The sequence below is a fragment of the Halichoerus grypus genome, chromosome 4, assembly GCF_964656455.1.
Source record: "Halichoerus grypus chromosome 4, mHalGry1.hap1.1, whole genome shotgun sequence".
In the NCBI taxonomy this organism is placed as follows: domain Eukaryota; kingdom Metazoa; phylum Chordata; class Mammalia; order Carnivora; family Phocidae; genus Halichoerus; species Halichoerus grypus.
Genome location: NC_135715.1, coordinates 165,856,976 through 165,872,676, shown reverse-complemented (window position 1 = coordinate 165,872,676; position 15,701 = coordinate 165,856,976). Strand labels below are relative to the sequence as shown.

At 43.0% G+C, this 15,701-nt stretch overlaps 1 long non-coding RNA gene across 16 annotated transcripts in view; it reads left to right on the top strand.

The window, feature by feature from the left end:
• LOC118522037 (uncharacterized) overlaps positions 1–15,701 on the top strand; it is a 302,008-nt gene that overhangs the window by 92,769 nt on the left and 193,538 nt on the right. For 8 of the 16 annotated variants that reach the window (XR_013447345.1, XR_013447346.1, XR_013447347.1 and 5 more), the window contains 2 exons: positions 256–385; positions 9,795–12,247. The exons of 3 other annotated variants lie outside the window; for them this stretch is intronic. This is a non-coding gene — a long non-coding RNA (uncharacterized LOC118522037). Of the gene's footprint in view, positions 1–255; positions 386–9,508; positions 9,704–9,794; positions 12,248–15,701 lie in introns of those variants that run through there. 5 more of the 16 variants (XR_013447338.1, XR_013447337.1, XR_013447340.1 and 2 more) reach the window with 5 other exon arrangements.

Below are 15,701 nucleotides of genomic sequence, written 5' to 3'. Positions count from 1 at the left end.
TGATGGCTGGGAGATTCTAGTCTCTCGCTTGATTTAGTGCATACATGTATATGCATGAGACACCATGCTTCTAGGAGGGAATGCTGATCCGTGAGGACCCTGAGCAACTACAGCTATCAGCAAAGTCCTTGTTGGAGCCTTAATAAAAGTTAACATTTATTGACCACTTAGGATGGCTTAGATTTTGTCCCAAGTGTTTTATATTATTTAATCCTCACAACAACCTTACAAAGTGATACTCCCTTTTTTTTACAGATTAAGGAAAGGAGGCAGAGAGAAGTTAAGGGAGTTATGCAAGGTCACCAGCTGCTGAGAACAACAATGGGAGCTGAACCTGAGCTTGACGCTGGTGTGTACGCTATTAGCCACCTGGCTACACTTTAGGGTCAGTGTGCCTTGGTCTTTCACTACGTGGATTATCAGCCTTCAAACTTTTCCCTTTTAGAAGAAATTGGGTGATTTTAACCATCTGGGCATTCATGAGTTTGCAAGCAGCCCTCCAAACTGAGGAAAAGACCCCTGCCCCTTTCTTGAATTCTACTCCTGTACTTCTAGCCATTGCAGGAGAAAATCACAAAATCAGAGCACATGGTTTCACATAAGGACACCATCAGCTCAGAAAGAGCCCCCAGAACTGCTGAGCATTGCTTGCATTCACCGGCAGGGGGTCCAGCACAACAGCTCTTTCAGTTCTTAAGCTGTAGCTCCAACCCAACACCTCTAGGGTTAGAGACCCTGGCAGCTGACCTTTGCTCCAATTCACTGAGAAAATGAGACCTACACGACAAGAGCTAGCCTCTCCTTCCTTGCTAGAATGCCCCGTGTGCCACTCTGTCTTTACTTTTCCCCTGTTACCTCCGAGGGGAAAAAGCTCCAATCTTCCTTTGAGAGACTAACCCGACTGGTGTGCTCTGCAGCCCCTCCTTGCCCTTCCAAGCGCTGCTTCTGCATTAACTCTGCTGTTCCTTGTATCTGGAGTCTTTCCACCCTCTACCCATCCTCCCTGGGGGTGAAGAGATGGGTTGGGGTGGGGTGGGGTGAAGGCAATGGCCTAGTGACTAGGAGGAGCTCAGCCTCTGGATCAGGCTGCCTGGCTATGTGCCCATTCATTAGGCACTGCCCCTAACGGGCTCACTGACCTTGGGCTATTTTCTCAATTCCCCTAAGACTCAACTCCGTCTTGAAAACAGAAATGATTTGGAAGCCTAATATGGTCGTGACGATTGAGCGAGCTAATTCATGTTGAGGAACACCCATGTCCTTGATCTCTCCGCTTTCTTTTTGGGCTAACTCTCTTCACTTCATCCCTCAACCAGCTTCATGATCATCACTTCAACCACTCTTGATGACATCACACTTGCCCAGTGTTCTTTGGTTTTAACAAACTGTCTTTTCCACACCTTGAAGTGGGCTGGTGGATCCATTAGTAAATATTCATTTCCACCTCTCCACTGAATCATTCTCACTGCCCCATATTCCTTTCAGGAAGGTCCAGTGGCTTCTGCTCCCCCCTTTGGAGATTATCATCTTCCATGGTCTTATGTATGTATATATGTATGTATTTATATCACTTCCTTGTAAGCTCTTGTTATGCTCCCAATTTTTTTAATTTTCCTCCCAATTTTTTATGAGGCAGAAACTTCAGTAACAGCAAGGAGTCTAAAGGTGACCTCGGGCTCTGAGATCTGACTACCCAATGTTACCTCTTGCTCTCTGTGACCTCAGGCAAGTTCCTTAACCTCTCTGTGCCTCAATTTCTCATCTCCCTGTAGAGTTGTTGAGAAGTTTGAAATGAGTTATTCTGAATGGAGTGCTCAGAAGTATGCCTGTCACGAGCAGGCGCTGAGGGGAAAGGGTACTTATTATTATAAGAATTGGTACTTAGAGACCTTTCTCTTGTCTTGTATCAGGAAATCAAGCAAATACACAGAAGTGCATGGATCTTAACACCACAATCAGAGGCAAAGGATCAGAGTTTATCACCAAGAAGCCTGTTTAATAGATAAGGAAGTATGGGGCGAAAGTGGGTTAAATTCAGAATAATAAAGGGTTGGAACACAGACTCATTCGCAGCAGCTATGGCCTAGGAGTCTTGATAAAGTCCAAAATTCTTCCCAGTGTGATTGAAAGTCCTCCTGCCATGGCAACTCAGTTGGTTCTGATATAACTCTGATTAGGGTACTCTGCCTCTTAAAGGAAGTCGGGAGCATGAGCATAGAGCATCCTAAAGCTGAAGGGGCCCTTTGGGATCCTAGCCTAACTTCCGGCTCCCACAGGGGAGCAGAGGGCGCCGTGGTGGTTGCAGGCTGGCTCCTCACTCAGGAAACAGCGGGGTTCTAGACCTGGGGAGTCCCTCTTCCGGACAGTGGGAAGCGGAGGTTCAGAGAGACATGTGCTGCCTGTTGACTCATTTTGTGCATTTCCTGTGTGGTTCGTGTGTCTTCCATCCAAGTTACTGACTCAGCTTAACCCTGCTTAGCTTGCAAGACCTTTCAGGGAAATCAGAGCGCGAGATGCAGGCACTGCAAATTGTCACCCATGATTAAGGAGCCAGAGGGAGTGATTTATGTGGAAAGATTGGAATCCCTAAATATGGATGGCCGGCGCTGCCCTGACTGAGTGGGGCTTCAGGCATTTGCAGACTGTCCTGTGGGAGTGCCACAGACTTCAGTGCTGGTGGACTGCTTTCATGGTGGTGGGACAGTTGAAGGGTGACGCAGGTGGCAGAAACGTCATAATATTAAAACAGTGTACTACTTCCTGATGAGCCAAGAAGACCAGACTGAGACAGGAAATTTTCCTGTGGCTTTTATTTTGTGAGGTCACTGGATATCTCTGGAAATTTCTATGTGTAGAACTTGAAGCTCTGGGCCATCAGATAGATAGTTCTCAGTAGCTCTTACGTCTTTCCCCTGCAGGGTCCCTCATTCCTGGGGCTCCCTTTGCTTCCTCCCACTGTCCCTCTACTAAGGACCCTCCCCCCTAGTCTTCCCTGCTAGCTTGTTGCTCCCCACCTCCCCAACGCGCCTCTTCTACCATTCCAAATAGAGTTCCTCTGTGCCCTCGTTTTAAGTGAGGACTGTGAAGCGAGAGTTAATTGGATAATTCTTTCCTATTAAACTGTAAGCCAGATAATTAACTGAGTCTCCCAGATAACACTGACCAAGCCCTTAGGAAGTGTTGAGAATTTCAACACTTTATGTGTATGTATGTGTGTGAATGTTTTCACTTAAGTGTATAAAGAGTGGAGGAAAGGTAAGGGTACTTTCCAGCAGCCTGCACATGACCCCATGCAGGCGACAGTGTACTCTCAATGTGGCTAGGCGCAGATGTAGGGTCATTGGCTAATTGGAGTGGTCAAGGAGTACTTTTGAAGGAAGTGATGCTAAAGTTGAAGACTAAAGGATGAGCAAGATGAGGGGGTGAGAGGGAAGGGAGAATTTCCTGAATTTCTAAGAAGAATCTTATTTTTCAATAGTCTACCCCATGTCATAATTTGGACAACATGGTCACTATATGGTTAACTGTAATAGATGAAATACACAAATGGTGTCTTCGCGGCATAGATTCTCTTTTCCTAAAGAGCAAGTCAAAAATAATCTATCTACGCTTCTTCCCCGCTCCAGTGGCCTCGGTGTGGCACACTAAGCCCTTTGCAGTCTTCTCCTGACCCTTCCCTAATGGGCCTTGAGCTCTAGCCTTTATAACCCCCAGATCACACCGTTCCCTTTTGGACCTCTGTATCCTTGGACAGTCTTTTCTTCTGTTCTTGGATTATCCCTCTACTGTTTGAATTTATCTGCAAAACTCTTGACTTTTCTAAGACCTGCCTTAAAAATTGCCTCCTCTGGGAGGCCCTCCATGATCAAGTTAAGAACATGTTTATAGTGTTATAGTGCCTTGTTCTGGTCTCTATTTGGCACGTATGTCAATATCATACATATTTAAATATAAGTTGCCCCTTCTGGTCTGTAAGTATGTTCTATTCTTTTCTTGGATGCTAACTGCCTAGCATAGTGTTGGGCATAAGGTAGGCGCTTAATAAATGTTTGTTGAATGAATGAATAAATGGCAGTATACTATGCATTTTCCGTAATTGTAGTGTGTGTGTATAAACACTCCCAGATTAGGGATAAACTGAAGCTCAGGTAGCAGAATATTTGGACTTCCTGTTTTGTTGAGTAATTAAAAAAACACAGATACATTTAATCACTTAGCTCCAAGTAGTATAACTCTATTTTTTTATGGGTAAAATGCAGGTGTCTCTCTTTAAAAATAATTTCCTTAAATGTGATAAGATTTATTTTTTGGCTCATATCTGTTAGGTTATTATAGTGTTTTAAAATATCTGGCTTAGATCACTTGAAATTCTTAAATTATACTTTAAGCAGCTATTAGCATAATGATATTATCTATTAATAGAGATTCCTACAGGAGTAAAGGTACCTGCAATTTACATGAAATCAGAAAACTTGGTGTGATTAGTAGCATCACAACAAACCCAGCATGACTATTGTAATGACTACATTTCCCATCACTGTAATTATCTCCTAAAACTTTTATTGGGAACATTGATTGCCATTTGCTCACTCATTCGCTTTGAGAAAGTGGAATGGTGAACACGTGCCAGGACTGAAACCGTAGCTGTGTAGGGCCGGTGGAAAGGACCTGCCAGAGGATTACGAAAGGATTTGCTACTGGCCCGGAGAGTTGTGTGACGGCTCTGTGTTCAAAGTAAAGACAGAGTCCACAGTTCTTCCAATTACCAAGAGTTTCCGTGAAGAAGATGAGTGAGACATGGCGACTTTCTAAGAGAAAATATGACATGATAATTTGTATTTGAAGAATATTTGGCTAAATGTCTTCCCTCCCCACCGCCCCCCGCGCATCATAAGTATTCACCTCTTTGAAGGAAGGTAGGGACTCAGCTTGCTCCTTATTTCTCTCTGTTTCTTTGTAAATTATTTTTTAAATTATTAAAAAAATTAAAAAAATTGTAATGGAAGTAGAGTTGACTCTCGAATCTGTCCACTTGTCTCGGGCTTCTCGGCCTGGTCTGTAAGGCCACCATCAGGCCTTCCGATGGCTCTCCCCACTTCTGACTGTTGGGCTCTCCAGTGCATTCTCTTCACAGCAGCCAAAGTGCTCCTTCTAAGCAGCAAATCTGATCATGGGGCTCCCCTGCTTCAAGTACCGCTCGGCCTCCCCCTGGAGCCTTTATCATGGCTTGGAAGGCCTCTGTGATCTGATCAGCCCTACAGGTCAGCAGGCCCCTGTGGAATTCATACACCCCAGGCCCAGAGACCACTGGGACTCCTGCTGGGCTCTCCCTCCTGACCATGGTCTCCCTTTCCGGTCCCTCCTCAGGCTGACTCCTAATCACCTCCCAGGGTAGATGGTCCCCTTTGCGCTCCAGGCGCATCCTTTACTTACTCTTCTTTCAGTGCTTATCACACTGTCCTGAAATTGCCTTTTGACTTGTTTGTTTCTGCTCCTTAAATTCAATGAGAGCAAGGCTGGGTCTGTCTGGTTTGTCTTGTATCCTTAGCAGTAAACATGGAGAGATGACAACCAGACTCGGTTAAAAGAGGGAGCCACTCTGTTTCCCCATTTTGCTTGTTGCTGCCTTTAATCAGGTCAAAGACAAAGTGTTCATTGAGCCTCAGGGTCTATTTCTAGACGTTGCTCCACACTTGCCTGTACAAGTGGATTTTCTTTTTGGAAGGTGGCTCCAAGGACAGAATGAAAAGTGAGACTGGTTCTAACCAGGTTTGTACAGAAAAGGTAAAGGTGGGTGAACATGTGTAGTCTGTTTCTCCCAGACCCAGGCAGGAAAGACTACAGGCTGGTAGAGCAGAATTGTAGGGTGTGAGTGTGTGTGTGTGTGTGTGTGTGTGCGCGCGTGTGCGCGTGTGTGGTGTGCGCGCACACCTCCGTGGGTGTCTGGGCGTATTGTGTTGCCACACTCGACGATAGGTTAGCTTTGTTAGAAATTAATGCCTGTGAGTTCTTCAGATAAAGCAGTTGCTGATCTCGGCTTTCTTTGCCAGAGATGGCCTATGTGTGTTAAATGGTATGTGTCAGAAAGAGAAAAGCTGCAAATCTGAGAAGGTTACCCTGAGATGTCAGATATCTACTGTCGCCCAGATTTTATGACTGAAAAGGTTATTTAGTCTCTTTGAATATGGCTATATGTGTTGTATATGTTGATTGGCATTGGACAAAACCAATTTAGAAGAATGTAGCTAATATCAAGAAAATGAAATTGCAGAATAGGACAAAAGGTAACCAGGACATACAGTGGCTGGTAGGTCGTAGAGATCTCCATTTCTTGACATATATTAAAATTATTTTGCATATCACATCTTTTTTCTTTCCTTTTTTTTTTTCTAAACTTTTTTCAAAGTCTCCCTGACAGTTCCCACTGAGACTTCTTTGGAGGTATGCTCTACAAACTGCTGGCTCCCTTCTTTCTGTTACAGACTAACAGATAATCGTGGACATGTTTTCCGGCCATCGCTTAACCCTGCGCCATGCCACAGACACCTTGGGCCCCGTGGCTCCCTTTGTCTGACAAATGGTACAAATTGGGTAATGCATTTGAACAAGTCTGGCAGATTCCTGCCAGGATGAAGACAGAATAAGAAGTAAAGGAAGTCTACCAAATACCTGTTTCATTTCCTCCCGGCACTTCTCCCTCTCTTCCTTCCTCCCTGGGTCCACGTCGTCCAGTGGGAGCATGTCAGCTTACTGATAAATCACAAAGCAAAGAGATGTGTCATTTGCATTTTTTCTTGGAAAACAACCAGGTGGTGAAAGCCTGCCTTGGGTTGCTGGCAAGAACGTCAGTGACTGTTTAGGCACCCAAACAATTTCTTCTTTCCCGAGTTTTCTATTTGGTGCTTTAAGTCGTGTCTTGCTCCTTTAAGCAAAACAGCTGACTTGACTCGTCTCTGACTTCTGGGAATAATTGAATTCTTATGGCAGAGGCTAAGTAACCCGAGAGCAGCAAAAGAAAATTTCACTCTACAACATATCCACACTCATCCACATGCAGACATGTGGGCTCGTCCACGGCGCTCTCTGTGGTTCGGAGAGATGTTTGGGGAATATTTGTGTCCTCTTTGCCTTTTTAATTTTCCAGCCTGTCTTGGTGGGGGGGGGGGGGTCAAGCTATAAAACTCAACAGGGAGGCTGGGAAAGATCAACTTTGTATGATCCAGGGGCATGTGGAATTTTAGAAGTTGAGAAATACAGTGATGGAGAGAAGCGGGCCGGGGAGGGGGGTCCTTTAGTGATTTAGCCCACCTGCGCTTTTATGGGAAAACTGTGCCTTGGGAGAGAAGGAGTCAGAAAGACAAACTCACGTTAATTGAAGGCTCATTTCATGTCAGCTCACTTTGAGTGAATGAGCATATTTAATCCTCGCAACAAAGATGTTGTCCCACCTATTTTACAGATGAGAGAGATTTAGTTAACTTGCTCAAGGACACCCGTCTGGTAAGAGACAGAATTAGTCTTTGCACCCAGATTTCTCTGGTGCCCAATATAGCTGCAATTCTCTCACTTTAAATCCTTGAGTGGAAACCTCCAACGTACGCCACTGTGGCCCATGGGGTTGCTATTCCAACTTTGCACAGAATTAGGAAGGAGCACTTGGGGAGAAAAAAAAAAAAGAAGCCAGGTGCACCTGGGTGGCTCAGTCGGTTAAGCGTCTGCCTTCAGATCAGGTCATGATCTCAGGGTCCTGGGATCGAGCCCCGCATCGGGCTCCCTGTTCACTGGGGAGCCTGCTTCTCCCTCTCCCCTGCTTGTGCTCATGTTCTCCAATAAATAAATAAATAAGTAAATAAATAAATACATACATACATACCAGTCTTTAAAAAAAATAAAAGGCCATTTTTAAAAAGACTGGGGGCTCCTGGGTGGCTCAGTTGGTTAAGCAACTGCCTTCGGCTCAGGTCATGATATTAGAGTCCCAGGATCGAGTCCCACATCAGGCTCCCTGCTCAGCGGGGAGTCTGCTTCTCCCTCTGACCCTCCCCCATCTCATGCTCTCTCTCTCTCAAATAAATAAATAAATTTTTTTTTAAAAAAACAGTGGTTTTAGGCTCATAGCAAAGTCGAGAGGAAGGTACAGAGAATTTCCATGTACCCCAGCCCCACACGTACACGGTCTCCTCCATGATCAGCATCCGCCATCAGAGTGGTGCATTTGTTAGAATTAAGGAACATACACTGACACGTCATTGTCACCCAGAGTCCATAGTTTACACATGGTTCACTCTTGGTGTTGTATATTCTGTGGTCTCCATCATTATGCATTTGACCCTTGAACAACACCGGTTTGAACTGCACAGGTCTGCTTATACACAGACTTTTTTTTTTTGATACAGTACCGTAAATGTTTTTTCCTTGTGATTTTTGTACTAACATTTTCTTCTCTCTAGCTTACTATATTGTGAGAATACAATATATAATACATAGAACATACAAAATATGTGTTAATTGTTTATATTATCGATATAGTTTCTGGTCAACAGTAGACTATTGGTAGTTAAGTTTTTGGGGAATCAGAAGTTATACATGGGTTTCCGTCTGTGTGGGAGGTTTGCACCCCTAATCCCTGTGTTGGTCAAGCATCACCTGTAGTATCATACAGAGTATTTTTTATCACCCTAAAAATCCTCTCTGCTCCACCTGTGCATACTCCCACACCCCTCCCTCCCCACTGTATCCTCTTCCCCTGGAAAGCTCTTTTTACTGTTTCTATAATTTGGAGCACTGTTTTTTTTTGTTGTGTTGTTGTTGTTTTTTACAATTGGAAGGGTAATTATGTGAGATGATTTCTTGAGCTCACCATTACTTTTCCATCCATTTAGAATTAGCTTGGATATCTACATTGAGTCATCAGTCAACATGCATTTTTGAAGTCCTCTCCATGAGCAAACCATAGTAATTATCTACCTGGGAGATACAGGAAGACACTCTCACTCCAGTTAGGATTCAGGAACAGCTAGCAATCTAGTTAGGGAGATAGACAAGATACCTATCTATCTCTAGATCTCTTTTGATCTCTATATATCTGTATATATGCCATTGACTATAAAATTAGAGCAGTGAGAACATTTCTCAGGGCTTCAAACACCTGCTAATCGAGAAAATGAGTAAATATAACCAGGAGGTTTGGAGAAGACTTGAAATTGAACATGTTCTTTTTAGAACCTGACAATGCCTGCTTATTAGCTTTCCATGAGGACCGGAAAGGGTTATTCTTTTTTAAAAAAACCTCCTCTTTTGTACAACAGTAGCCTGAATAGTCAGGAGTTGGCAAGGCCTTTTCTGATGTTTATTGGAGCAGCTGTGGAAATAATTTTGTACCTTGGATTCTGTGATTTATTTCTATTATGAATAAATTTGGGATTTATTTTAAGGCTTTCAAAAACTGGGAGTGCTGTGGTCTCGGAATTATTTTTTATTAAACACCGTCTCCCTGGCTGCATTTCAGGTGCTGGCTGAATTCTGCACAGTGAGCTATATTAGCATCAGAAATGCCTTTGAATGATAATAATTATAATAATTATATATATAAAAAGGATGGAATTGGGTTCCAATTCTATTCGGCTGAACTTGATATTTGACTTTATTGACTCAGTTTTGGCATCTTTAAAATGAAGATAATTGATAAGTACCTTGTTATCTCTGAAGAGTGGGCATTGCAAAGAGATTTGAACCCTTGAATAAATGTGCTTTGAATGCCAATTGTTATTTATTTCAATCAATGTGTTTTACAGGTTGACATCTTGGACAGGAAGGAAATCTTCCCTATACTTCCATTCAAGACAGACTCCCAAATGAGAACTAAATAAACATGGTAGACAAGGAGGCCAGGAAGATCTGACTCTCTCCAGAAGCAGCATTGCCACGTTGTTGCCACTGTGAACTAGAATTGCCATCATGCTCACAGAATCTTATTCTTGAAAGACAAGTCACACTTTTTGCTCTCAGGGCAGAGCCACATACCGCAGCCTCTTTCTTACTTCCTTTACCCTCTCTCCTTGCTTCGAGCTCATTGATTCTCTGTTTCAGTGGGGGCTTCCAAGAGAAATGGAGTGAATCATTCAGCAGGGGGAAAACATCAGCCATCTAGAACCTCAACATTGATTTAGAATCCACTTTAATATGGTTTAAGCCACGAATAAACAATAAACAAGGGATGGGAGACTAAAGGAGGAGAAAAGTAGCTCATCTAATGAGGCCCCGGGAAGCAAACTGGAATCTACTGAGGGCACACTGTACTCTGGGCTAGGCCCTGAGGAAAGTATAAAAAAAAATGTAAAGCAAGTTTTTGGTCCCCAGGAGCTGAGAGTCTAGCTGGGGAGAAAAGGCATACTCATCGTTTATGAAACACGATGAGAAAATTTATAGCTGCTACCAGAGCATCACTTCTATTCCATCTACAGAATGTGGAGCCCTCTTTTCTGACTCCCAAGGGACCTGGAAATCCATACACAGCCTCTCTCACTGTCCAGAGAGTATACTGTTGGCAGAAGCATACCTGACCTGGGTGAGGGGAGCCAGAACTGGGCTTATCTCTTATGGATCCTGCGTCTGGCAGCCTGAGTCACTGTAGTGGACTCTCTTCCTGTTCAATTTGCAGCCACTTCCAGTACCACAAAAGGGTCCTCCAATGCTTGGACATGATGGGTCCAGATTCTTGGTCTCAGAGTCCTGACCTCTTTTCCTTCTCTGCTCTCCCAACAGTTTCCTTCCCAGGGTCTGGAAATGTCTTCTCATATTTCTTTAAAACACAGTTTATGACATCCATGTTCCTGGAAAAATGGAACCATCTTCCTATTCTCCTAAGGATGCCTACTTTGATGATGATTACTATCTTAAGGACAACCTGGTGACATTCTGTCACATCTTTTGTTAAAGGGCAGAAAAACACACACACGCAAAATGAAAACATAAGAATGGTCAATGATCGGGCGCCTAGGTGGCTCAGTTGGTTAAGCGACTGCCTTCGGCTCAGGTCATGATCCTGGAGTCCCTGGATCGAGTCCCGCATCGGGCTCCCTGCTCGGCAGGGAGTCTGCTTCTCCCTCCGACCCTCCCCCCTCTCATGTGCTCTCTCTCATTCTCTCTCTCTCTCAAATAAATAAATAAAATCTTAAAAAAAAAAAAAAAGAATGGTCAATAATCAAGTAAGCCAAGAAATACGGGCACATGAGAAACATTTTCATATACTTTATTCTATTTAATTTTCATGAGAAAACCCACCGAGTACCTGTTACTCTTCCTCTTTTATTGAGCAGAAGGCATAGGGTCACAGGAGTTAAACAAATTGCTCAAAGCTATACATGTAATGGAGCCCATAGTGCATATATTTTCTGTTGCCCAGGACCCTGTCCCTTCTACTGTACCACAGCTGCCCCTAGGTCAAGAGAAGAAGCACTTCCTATGGGTTAAAATGTCCTAAGGGCAGGTGTCTGAACTGGCTCTCGGCTGAATTATAAGCTCTGGGTAGACAGTGGAAGAAGGCAAGGCTGTTCCAGGACTTGGAAGGATTAGCATGACTGAAACCACAGTGTGAAAAAGTGGAAGGTGTATTTGGAAGGCTGTGTGTAGACTGTTTTGGCTGAAGAGGAGGGCTCATTCACACAATGAAACGGCACCCAGCCAAAGAGAGGGGAACTTCAGATGAAGACTGCTCTGCCATTGTTGTGATTTAGGAGTTTCAGGCACCTCTGTTAAATGAGGATAAACAGGGCTGACCTTCCCTTACAGGCAGTCTGGGATTCTGAATCATCAGTGACTGGGAAGTGGCATGCTCCGTTAACTAAGGCATGATATTATATCCACCAGCTATTTTGTGCAGTTGAATTTTTGTTCCATGGAAACGATTCTCTCAGTGTGAGCTCAATAGTAACGGGCATGATGGTGGTTCTTCTATGTTGCCAGAAACTAGGTCTGAATTTCTTCCAGCGCCTCCTGCTCTAAAGCACCTCTTATGATTAATTAACCTTTTGTGGAGTAACTAGGACATCTGTGTGGGATGAGATGTACTTTGGTCAGACTTCAGTTTTCAGTTGTTCAGCAAGAGGATAATTAATTACAAGAGCTGAATCTGAACAGAAGACTTTGGAGGAAATCCAAATGAAGCAAAACATCTAATTATCAATGAACAGGAAGTATTTTTTTTATTGTTGTTGTTGTGGAAGTGAATAAAATAATATAAATAAGAGATAGTAGCAACTTAAGATGCCTGCTTAGAGTGTACACATAATTCGAAAAATGTGAGATATTTGTGTTTTTGGAGATAAAGTACAATGAACTAGCCATAACTAGACAAATATGAAACAGGGGCCAAGTTCGTGTCTGAAATAAGTATGTATTCCCCTTGGAGACAATTGTGTTGACTTTAACAAGGATATATCTAGAATCACCCGGCTGTTATTGCTACTGACAAATAACAATAAACACCTCTTTTCTAGAGAAGAGTGTTGGATTAAGATATAAAGTAAGAGATAAAATGCAGGACGCTAAAAACAGTGCAAAATCAATTTCTTTAACAGAAGTGGTTACTGTGATAGAGATGGTTTTCCAGAGCTTAACTTTCTGAGGTGAATCACCTGCAGTATTTAGCCCACATCTACATGACACAATCTCCCACAAAACCCACAATCCCGACAGAGCCAGAGATTCTAGCTTGACTTACTGAACTATGGTGAGGGGTACCTTATTGGACCATGTGAGAAATTTCCATTCTCAAACAAAATGATCCTCAAGGTTGGTTGTTGCCCACATTCACTGGTAACTTCTATATAAATACTGCATGATTCTCCTTTGATGAGGGAATACAATTCTGTTCATATTTATAAATATCACAAGGCTTCCAGTCCATGAAGATGCTGTGTCCTTTCTTACTTATTTCTCCTGTTGCTATGAAATAGTTTTCATTCCTCTTTTCTTTCTACCTGTGGCTTCTGCTGCCTCATGTTAGTACTTAGTACTCCATGCTTTGTGCATCTCTCAGTTTCTACAATTTTCTATTGTATGTTGTTGTTGGGAGATAATTCTCCATGGTCTCTTGCATTTCTGCATTCTGCTGTTCAGTATAGTCATGTCTCTCTTAGGGACAAAAGAAGGCCAGGTTCATTAGTAACCCAGTATAAAAGACTTAAGTTTCCTAAGTCTGATTTCCTCAGCTGTGATGCAAACCTACTGCATCACGTGGCTGCTCTGTGTCACCCTTTTGGGACTCAAAGGGGTGGGATGGACAGGAGAACCAGGGCAGACATGAAGCTCATGTGCTTGCTGTGCTGTGGGTAATAAGTCTTTGTCTCTGACTCAGGTGTTTCGTGTCTTCTGCCATATCTGCAAAAGTGTACCAGGCTAAATTGTTAGCTTGCAAGGAAGGTCATATTTCTTTACACTTCTTGACATCTGGGTCTTAACATCCATACTCCCTGTGAAGATCTGACTGGGTCAGTTAGTCATCATCCAGTATAGGGAATGCCTGTCACACTGAGCTGTTATGCTAGACCTTCTTATAGGACAGTCAATAGATTGCAGCTTTTGGATCAGGTACTCTTGTTCAAACAGCCATCTGTGGCCAACTTTTCAAGGTCACTTTGTTCAAATATTGAGGCCTGTGAATGAGGGATAGGATCTCATGAAGAGGGGGCCATGAGCTTGACAAACCCTTTAAGGTTCTCAGAAGCAGACATTATAACTTTCACCTTTCACAGACTTCCTAGGGAAATGTTATTGAGAAATAGTTAATTCACCTCAACTCTCCTGCATATTCTCCTGCAGAGATTAGTGTATGCCTTATCTGCAATGTACCAGTTCTCTGCCTAAAGAGGAAGCATTTGGCAAATCTTGTGTCCCCAATACTGGCTACTGGAGATGAATGCTCAGGTTCACTTTAGAGGTTCTCTCTTAGCGTGTATTTCCACTCTTGGGAGAGTGGCTGTGTGGTTGGCTGGGATTCCTTCCACTGCCAGGTTTAGGCATGGATCCTGATTGGCCTAAATCAATCAGCCTTTTGTCTATTGTGATTGATTCAGAGGAGGGCCTATGACTTTAGAGCATTGCTTGGAAGCCTCTCTGTCTTTTTATGGAGGACCTGGTATGGAAATGTGAACCTGAAACTCTAGTTTTCATTTTGTCAGAGTTCTCCAGAGAAACATTACCAATAGGAGATGTGTACAGCTATATAGCAATGTTACTATAAAACATATAATATATACAGAGAATATATGTATGTAAAATCTATGCATAATTAATTAATTAATTAATAGGAATTGGCTCATGAGATTTTTGGAGGCTGAGAAGTCTCCAAGCTATAGACCCAGAAAAGCTGATGGTGTAATTCAGTCTAAGCCCAAAGGCCTGAGAACTGAGAACCACAGGGGAGCCAGTGGTACACAGGGCAGGAGAAGATGAGATGAACTATCCCAGCTCAAGTAATGAAGCAGAAAGAAAGAGTTGAATTTCTCCTTCTTTGGCCTATTGCTCTATTCAGACCCTCAGTGGATTGGTTGATGCCCACACATGTAGGAGAGGGAAATCTGCTTTACCAAGTCCACTGATTCAAATGCTAAATCTTAATGAGGGACAGACATCCTCACAGACACACTCAGGAATATTTCATCTGGGCACTCTGTGGCCGGTTAGGCTGACACATAAAATTAAACATCATGTCACCAAGCTTGAAAATAAAGCAGACACTTGGAGGGAGGAAGGGTCAAGAGAATAGCTAAAGTTGGAGTCAGAGCCCTAGTGAAACTATCCCCAAAATCCATATAATTTCTGAGCTTCTCAATTATGTGAGCCAATAAATTAATTTTATTGTTAATGGGAGTATGAATTGGGTTTTCTATTACTTACAACAAAAACATCCTAAGCAATTCATTTATTAGTTTTCATCACATGTGAGGTGCAGATGTGTAGACTTCTTTCTAAAGTTGGGACAGTGCACGTTAGTTCTGGACACATCAGATACAAGTCTCATGTGTGTAATTCGCTGGTCTTTTCCCAGTGCCTAGCACATGGTACACACTCATAAACATTTGTGGGAGGAATCCATGAACACTGCTTATTGCTCCCCAGAACTTATCTGTTATTTCCTGACTCTGGTCACACCTCCTTGATTGCTTTGATTGGGCTTTTGCTGCAGAATTTGGAGGATGAGTTTGGTCACTAAAGAGTTAAATAAAAAGATTTGAAAAAAAATCACAGTGTCTCCACCAACAATGGCGACCAAAGTCATCTTGGGCTCCACATTCTTCAGGGATGGGTTTCCACATTGGTGATTCAGCAGACCAGGCCATACTACTTAATCAGAAGTTATAATTTTGGTTTGAACTGTTCAGAGAGGTCCATTATAATCTACAGCTTACATCTTGTGGTAAAAAGGGCAGACTAACTTGTTTTGCCGAAGTACAGCGTTATTTTCTTCAGAAAATAATCGGACTCAGAGCTCTGCTTTAGATCTCAGCACTGCCCCTTTATGTGTAAAACAGTATCACTTTTCTCACTGAAAACTGCCAGATAAAAAAAATCAAGGCAGAGACGGTCTTACCCACCCCATGTGTAGGTATCATTTCCATCTGCTATAAGGGGAAGTGCCAGCAAGGATCACACCCGAAGTGGACAGCCTTACTAACTATGGCTGAACCATGTTAAAGTGA